This window comes from Hemitrygon akajei, unplaced genomic scaffold (assembly GCF_048418815.1).
Source record: "Hemitrygon akajei unplaced genomic scaffold, sHemAka1.3 Scf000049, whole genome shotgun sequence".
NCBI classification, from domain to species: domain Eukaryota; kingdom Metazoa; phylum Chordata; class Chondrichthyes; order Myliobatiformes; family Dasyatidae; genus Hemitrygon; species Hemitrygon akajei.
Window position 1 is genome coordinate 7537041 of NW_027331935.1, and position 8868 is coordinate 7545908.

The 8868-nt window shown below is 45.2% G+C and overlaps 1 protein-coding gene across 4 annotated transcripts in view; it reads right to left on the bottom strand.

The window, feature by feature from the left end:
- Positions 1-7910, bottom strand: part of LOC140720989 (uncharacterized) — a 37708-nt gene extending 29798 nt beyond the window's left edge. For 3 of the 4 annotated variants that reach the window (XM_073035854.1, XM_073035851.1, XM_073035852.1), the window contains exons 1-2: positions 7777-7910; positions 1446-1612 (exon numbers count right to left, since the gene is read on the bottom strand). The gene's annotated coding sequence lies outside the window, so the exon portion shown is untranslated. The remainder of the gene's footprint in view (positions 1-1445; positions 1613-7776) is intronic. The other variant, XM_073035855.1, reaches the window with a different exon arrangement.
- Positions 7911-8868: the final 958 nt, after the last annotated feature.

Below are 8868 nucleotides of genomic sequence, written 5' to 3' on the forward strand. Positions count from 1 at the left end.
CACCTATGCCAAAGAAGTTGATCTAGGGGCTGGGCGGGGTTTATGATGAGATTCTGCAGCATGGTGAAATTATGATTCCAATGTCAGTAATCCCGCTCAACCAGAGGAGGAACTCTCAGACTAGGCTTTCTCAAATAACACCTTGGGAAGTGAGGTGAGGAACTGTGATTCAGTCAGAGATGATTGTGGCTGTCAGTGTTCTGAGGGATGGTATCTCAGGCCCCCACCAAGCGGAACTTCCTAGACTGGGAAACATGCATCCTGACCATACTTGCAGGAATTCATGAGAGATAATCAATTTGGCTACAGCACTTGAGGAGCTGGCCACAATACTGCAGGGGCCCTGGCAGAAACACAGGCCCAAGTAACTGAAATATCTCCTGAAATGATTGCAATCCAGCAAACAGTCCTACAGAATCATATGGCTTTAGATTTTATCCTAGCTGAGAAAGGGGGAACCTGTGCTATTATTGACAGAGAATGCTGCACCTATATCCCTGATGAGTCTACTAACATTACATCCCTCTCCGAGAACATTGCCAAGGAGACTGGCAACATCAAGAAATTAGTGGCAGATTTACACAGGTCCACCGAAGGGTTGAAATGGTGGTCTTGGAGGCCCTGTTCGGTAATATGTGGGGCATTATATTGCATTATGGCCTAATAGTTGTACATATCATTGTTATAATTACAGATGTTCGCTCTTTTTAGCCGCTGATGTCAAAGTTGCTTTCGGTTGCTTTCTCTGTAAAAAGTTACTGCTTAATGATCATGTAATGATCAAAAGGAGGGAATGATAATGTATGTAAAAGGGTTAACACTTGGTTAAACAATAGCAGCCTGGTTTCTGAATGAAACTGCTGATGATCAACCGATGATCTAATACATGTTGAGCCATATTTCTTCTTGAGGGCAGATAGCTAGGGTTTCCAGATACTTATCTCCTTGTGCACTCATGCATAGAGATAGGACAGCTTCAGTCTGTTCTGTGTGTGTAAGCCATTATGACTATTTTGTAATTTGTCTTTAGGGGCAGTCATGTAGTAAATAACTTTGTCTCCAGCCTGTCTTGTGTGGAGGGTATCTGGATGGATATATCTGTGGTGTAGGGGGAACTGTAGTCAGTTAGTAGATTGGGTGGGAATAGTCATAGACTGTTCCTGTTAGAGCGACTAGCTGAATAAGCCCCGGGTGCTTGGAGTAAAAAGTTTGTAGTTATACGGTTTCTGAGTGACTTTATCCAGATTCGACTTCCTCACAATGGGAGTGGTTTTAAAGGGCTGGGCTGCTGAAAGCACGTTACAAGACCTGGAGAGATTGTAAATGGGTCTGACAGAGGCATAACTGGTTCGTCTGGGCACATTCAGTCTCACTCCAAATATTTCCTACCCGGGAAACAGGTTTGTAATGTCTAAAGTACCAGTGACTGAGTAAATGAGACTCACCAAACTTTCTCCTGACTGAATCAAATGTGACTCCGAGTCAGATGGGTTCTCTCCAGTTGGTACTCTCAGTCCTTGGGCTGGTTCACTTGTTGCTGCTCCCTCGTCTTCAGTCGTGGTTTGCTTCCATTTGGGGTTTTCTTCCAATAAACCGCTCACTAGAGGTCTAACTTTGACCAGAGAGATAATAAAGCAGATTAACAATAAAAAGGAGAAGCAAACATTTCTGCTTAATGTTACTAAGAACAAAACTCACTGAAATTTAAATGTTGAAGACAGATATAATGATCTCAGTAAACAATTTTTTTTATTGTCCCTCACACGTCACTAAACGATATGGGTAAGAAAGAGCCATCATTCAGTCAGGAGCAGAATTATGTGATTCGATCCACCTGCTCTGCTCCACCATTTAATCATGGCTGATTTTCATTCCAACACCATATTCCTGCCTTCCTCCTGTAACCCTGAAGCTACTTAGCAATCAATATATTAATATCTGTCATAAACATACCCAAATGGCAGCCTCAACCAACCTCTATGGCAACAAATTCCACAGATCAAACATCTTTTGGCCAAAAATGTTTTTTCTCATTTCAGTTTTAAAGGGAAGCATCTTTATTCTGAAACTGTGCTGCCAGATCACCAACTCTCCGTCCAATGGAAACATCCTCTCCATGTCCACGGTATCCAGGCTTTTCAGCATTCGGTAGGTTTACTTATCCATACATCTCTCCACCACCCCCACCATCCCTCTGAACTCTATTGAACACAGGTCCAGACCTATCAAATGCTCCTCATACATAAAGCTGAACATTACTGAGATTATTCCTGTAAACCTTGTTAGCAACAAATGTACTGAACACATTTCCAGGAATAAGAGATAAATTGGTACCAGGATAATTTATAGGGAAAGCTGCAGTTTCTTTGCTGTTCTACTATCACAGAATGAGCCATTTCCATTCCCAGGTTAATTTCAGGAAATATAAGCCATTCCAGGGTGAATGTAATAAATAGAAACTGGAATTACCAGAAATGCTCAGCAGGTAAGGAACAGCTGCGGGGAGAGGAACAAATTTTACAATTCAGGCTAATAATGTTTCGTCAGAATGACTTCAAACATTTTCAGTTTTTAGTGCAGATTTCTAGCAACTTGAGATTCTGCCTGATCTGATGTCCACCGAGTGACAGACAGGTAACAGTGGGGGGGGGGGGGGGGGCTGGTGTGGAATTTAGAAACACATTTTGAACACCAAACTCACGGGTCTATTTCTACTATTGCAAACATGGAACAGCCCATTTACTCATAGCCTCTTCCTGTGAGGATGGAATTGGAACTCATCCTCTCCTCAGATTAGCAGTCATTGCTTCCAAAGGAACTCCAGAAAACAGTATCTGATCCTAGACCAGAAATACTCGCTCAACACCTCATCAGCTGAAGCAGCTTGATCCCCGGGTCCATTTTACCTGGATGAAAAGCTGTGATATCCCAGGACCAAAGCACACAGAGTCACGCAGCTTAATTTGCCACTCACCGACCCTGATAGTCTCACACATCATCCACAAATCTCACACTGAGTAGTGCAATCTAGGATTTCCCCATAACCAATATCCAGCTACTCAAAATGTCTGCTTCATTGCAGAAAGATGACCATCCATCCCCATCTGTATAAGCACTAACCAAAGTCAAAACCAAAACACTGACAGTTCAATTTGCCTGGTATGTAGATCACAGGATCGCAGATGCCTTGTGCAGGAAGGCACAGAGTCGACTGTACTTCCTAAGAAGGTTGGCGTCATTCAATGTCTGTAGTGAGATGCTGAAGATGTTCTATAGGTCAGTTGTGGAGAGCGCCCTCTTCTTTGTGGTGGCGTGTTGGGGAGGAAGCATTAAGAAGAGGGACGCCTCACGTCTTAATAAGCTGGTAAGGAAGGCGGGCTCTGTCGTGGGCAAAGTACTGGAGAGTTTAACATCGGTAGCTGAGCGAAGGGCGCTGAGTAGGGTACGGTCAATTATGGATAACTCTGAACATCCTCTACATAGCACCATCCAGAGACAGAGAAGCAGTTTCAGCGACAGGTTACTATCGATGCAATGCTCCTCAGACAGGATGAAGAGGTCAGTACTCCCCAATGCCATTAGGCTTTACAATTCAAACGCCAGGACTTAAGAACTTTTTAAAAGCTATTATTAATGCTTTTTGAGATAGTGATTTAGATGCATATCATATTTTTTTACTGAGTTAAGTATTGTATGTAATTAGTTTTGCTACAACAAGTGTATGGGACATTGGAAAAAAGTTGAATTTCCCCATGGGGATGAATAAAGTATCTATCTATCTATCTATCTATCTATCTATCTATAGCCCAAATACCAACTCTCCCAGTACTCTTTGCTGACAGTAATATGATAAGGTATGTCAGCCAGTCACAGTTCAGAAACTAGCACCTCCACACCAATGCACAACAGAACTGGTACCTGATGACCCTCCGGCATTCTAGCTAACAAAATTTCATTTTGGAAATAACCCAGCGAGGACACAGGTGTAAAAGAATACTTCACAATGAAGACAAAGGTGAGAAGAAGGATTGCTGATATATAGCTTTGCAGAGGTGTGATACAGGGTGGACCAAGTTGACCCAGATGGTTCATGCACATCACTGAAGCTGGGCGGGGGGTGCGGGGGGAGAGAGACCGGACAAGAGGTTGAACAAGATGGCAGGGAATGAGCAGATGGAAGCAGGTAGAGAGGAGATCAAGGACAATCAATGATAGTTCTCCGGCAATACACAGATACTGAATTAATAGTACACGCTACTGTATAAAGCATCCTAAAATGACAAAGTTTCAACAGGCAACAAGAACTTTGGCATTTTCACTTTGACCCTCACCAAATTTTTATCAGCACACCATAGAAAGTTTCCCACCTGGACACTTCACGCTTTGCATGGTAACTGCTCTGCCTGTGACTGTGAGGAACTGCAGAGACCTTTGGATAGAGGTCAGCACATCACAGAAACCATTCTCCCCCCCCCCTAGACTTCCCAGTCCCTCGGTAAAGCGGGCAGTGAAATCAAAGATCTCCACACCCAGTGTTGTTCTCCTTTCTCATCCACCCCAATCTGGGAGGAGACAACAGCCATAAAGCGCAAGGACAAATGCAAGGAGCCTCAGGAAGTGAGGCGATTTGGGGGAAGTTAAAGGGACTCAGTGCCCAACATCAGATTCCTCAACACAACACGGAGGAAGCATCACCACTCATCCAGAGACTGCGCACCCACACCACAAAGCATATCTGCAGTAAACAGACTCACATGACCTGTTGGCAGGACTCCAATTTCAATTCTGCAGAACTAGACAGCCTGGAATCTGGATCATTCAATGCAGATTAAGTAAAGTCAACACATTTTTGATGAGCCCAGATAATTGGAAAATAAATGAGTAATTGGCCCTCAGTTCGGGACTCACAGCCAACATCAGATCTCCCCGCTCGGGATCTGTCTCAATGCTCACCGATGGGAAAGTGAAACCTTTGGCCCACAAACAGTGCTCCTGACACGGGCTCCCTGACCCAGGAGGCGAGAACACTTTCCCATCCTGCAGATGATCCACTTCAGCACTGAGCAGAATGGAAAATACCACCCATCTGGAGACTGTGAGCATGTTTAAAGAGATTGCTGCATCATCCAGAGGGCGGGGCCTCTGAAACAGATGTGCAGATGCTGCCCATCTATGGTTAAATGGGAGGAGCAAATGAGATCACAAGACCGGTGGGGTCTCCCACACCAGGCACTCCAGCTACCCACCACTCTGTGGAAAGAGACAAACTTGCCACTTACATCTCCTCACACCTTAAATGTATTAAACAGTTCAACCCCCAGGAAAAATATATCGTCTATTGACTCAGAAGCAGAATCAGGTTTATTATCACTGGCCTGTGTCATGAAATTTTTTAACTTTGCAGCAGCAGTTCAATACAATACATAATATAGAACAAAAAGAAACAAAATAAAATAAATAACTAAATCAATTACAGTGTACATATATCTGGGACCCTTGCTCATCATGATTTTTATAAATGACCTGGATGAGGAAGTGAAGGGATGGGTTAGTAAATTTGCTGATGACACAAAGGTTGGAGGTGTTGTGGATAGTGTGGAGGGCTGTCAGAGGTTACAGCAGGGCACTGATAGGATGCAAAACTGGGCTGAGAAATGGCAGATGGAGTTGAACTCCGGTAAGTATGAAGTGATTCATTTTGTTAGGTCAAACATGATGGCAGAATATAGCATTAATGGTAAGACACTTGGCAGTATGGAGGATCAGAGGGATCTTGAGGTCTGAGTCCACAGGACATTCAAAGCTGCTATGCAGGTTGACTCAGTGGTTAAGAAGGTGTACGGTGCATTGACCTTCATTAGTCATGGGATTGAGTTTAGGAGCCGAGAGGTAATGTTGCAGCTATATAGGACCCTGGTCACACCCCACTGTGCTCAATTCTGGTCACCTCACTACAGGAAGAATGTGGAACCCTTCGAAATGGGAGATTTATAATGCTGTTGCCTGGATTGGGGAGCATGCCTTATGAGAATAGGTTGAGTGAACTCGGCTTTTTCTCCTTGCAGCGATGGAGGATGAGAGGTGACCTGATAGAGGTGTACAAGATGATGACAGGCATTGATCATGTGGATAGTCAGAGGCTTCTTCCCAGGTCTGAAATGGTTGCCACAAGAGGACACAGGTTTAAGGTGCTGGAGAGTAGGTACAGAGGAGACTTACAGTCAGGGGTAAGTTTTTCCCTCAGAGAGTGGTGACTGCATGGAATTGGCTGTCGGTAACGGTGGTGGAGGTGGGTATGATTGAGTATTTAAGAGACTTTTGGATAGATACCTGGAGACACTACAGATAAACTAGCTTAGAAAACTAGAGGCTATGGGTAACCTTAGTCATTTCTAAGGTCGGGACAAGTCAGCACAACTTTTTGGCCAAAGGGCATGTAATGTGCTGTAGGTTTTCTATGTTTCTATGAATAAATTAAAAATCGTGCAAACAACAGAAATATTATATATTTAAAAACTGACTCATGTTCAAGGGTTCATTGTCCATTTAGCCATTGGATGGCAGAGGGGAAGAAACTGTTCCTGAATTACTGAGTGTGTGCCTTCAGGCTTCTGTGCCTCCCCATCTGATGGTAACATTGTGAAACAGGCTTGCCCTGGGTGCTGTAGCTCCTTAATAATGGACGCTGCCTTTCTGAGACGCTGCTTCTAATGCTCTGATAATCTTCTAAACGTCTATCTAATCTCACCCCAGCCTGCGCCGCTCTGGAGAAAACAACACAATTTTATCCAACCTCTTGTTACAGCTCATGCCCTCTAGTCCAGGCAATATCCTGGTAAACCTCTTCTGGGCCCTCTCCAAAGCCCCGACATCCTTCCGAGAATGAGGGCGAACAGAATGGAATGAAACACTCCAGATGTGGTCTAACTAGTTTTATAAAGCTGCAACACAACTTCCCGACTTTTGAACTCAATGTATTAACTGATAAAGACAGCCACGCCATTTGCCTTCTTAACCACCCGATCAATCTGTGCAGTCTCTTTCAGGAGCGGAGCGATGAACCTGGAGTCTGAGATCCCTCTGATCATCAGCACTGTTCAGGGTTTTGCATTTAACAGTGTACTGTCTCATACATTCGACCTACCGAGCTGCCAAGATGATCATCGCTAATCAAATCTCACTGAGTTCTCTCAGGTCCTACTGAATTTGTTGCCAAGTGCACAAGTACGGGAAGGTATAAACTGAGAGAAACACTGACTTGTAACAGCATCACAGGCAAGTACATTCAGATAACACACGGAACATAAATTATACGATTCTCTGTCAGTAACAATATAGAAATATGTTTTACGTCATCCTGCTAACAGGACCAGAACAACAGGGGCTGAGCGGCGGCTCATCTCAGACGGTTCTGTGTGAAGGACTCACAAACCGGACCGACCCCGGCAGTTTCTATGAAGGAAGCGAGGCGAGGCCGCCAGTTCGGGAAAGTTCATTCCCCCCCCCCCCCGCCCCCTTCAGGTTTCACCGATCACTTTGCGTTTCTCTCTCCCTTCCCCACCCCCACCTTTTATTCTCCAGTCCTGCCGAAGGGTTTCGGCCCGTAACGCCAACTGTACTCTTTTCCTAGATGCTGCGTGGCCTGCTGATTTCCAGCATTTCATGCGCGTTGCTCTCAATTCCATCATCTGCAGATTTTCTCCTGCTGGAGTTCGGGAGAGTTAACTCACTACCCAACGTCAGACCACTCCGCTCGGGACCGGCATCAATACTCACCGGAGGGAAATTGTTGGTGTTGCCCCGCAGAGAATAATCCGTCCCGGCTCCTCGCCCCAGGAGGGAAGACCCCTCCCGATCCCGATCCCTCCGCCGACCCGCTTCCGCAAAGGACGAAAAAACAACGGGGCCCATCCAGGACTGAGCATGCGCGATCTGTAATAGCGTCATCAGGCAGTGGGCGGGGCTTCGGAAACAAACCCACTGGTGCCGCCGATCCGTGGTAAAAACGGGTTCACATGACGGTGGAGGGTCTCCCACGTGACCCGGAGACTCCGGTTCTCGCCCCTCACATGCTGCCCGACCCACCGCAGCATTTCCCACATCATTTCATTATTTCCCTGTATTATTTTCATATGTACACTTGATACGTATTTAGTTTTTTTTCCCTCCATATCTTCTCCGATCCCTTTCCCTCCACCCCCAGGTCACAGAGTTCTCTGAGCTAAAGTTTCGATTCCCATCCCGGGCAGACACACAATTCAGACCACACAGGAAAAGTGCTGGTTTCATTAAAATCTGTCCATGTTTATAAACACTAATTTCTATTCACATTCCTCCGGCCTCAGTGGACAGGAACACTGAAACATCAAGTGAGAAACAGGTAGGCCATTCAGCCCCTCTAACCATCAACAAGATGGCGGCTGCTCTCCCATCTCTGCCACGTTTCTGCCTGATCCTCATTTCCTCGATCCCTTCAGTCTCGACATAACGCCAGCCTCTGTTTTATGTGAGGACAATCACTGAGTCTTCACCGCCCTCTGTGGTGGGGATTTACAAACATTCACCACCCTCGGAGTGGAGACATTTCCCCTTATCTCAGTCCCGGTCAGTCCACACCCCTTTTTCAGAGACTGGGATCCCTCGTTCAACCGGTAATGATGTTGTGCATTTCAATGTGTTCACCTCTCAGTCCTCGATTCTCTAGTCTAAATGAAAAGGTTATCACATTTGATCTTTCTTCATATGATGACCCCACCACTCCACGGATCAGTCTGGTGAATCTTCATTGCAATCTCTATAACAAATACTCTCTAACCTCTTTGTTAATCCTCTATGGAATTAATTTCCATCTTCTGCATCCCTGTGTTG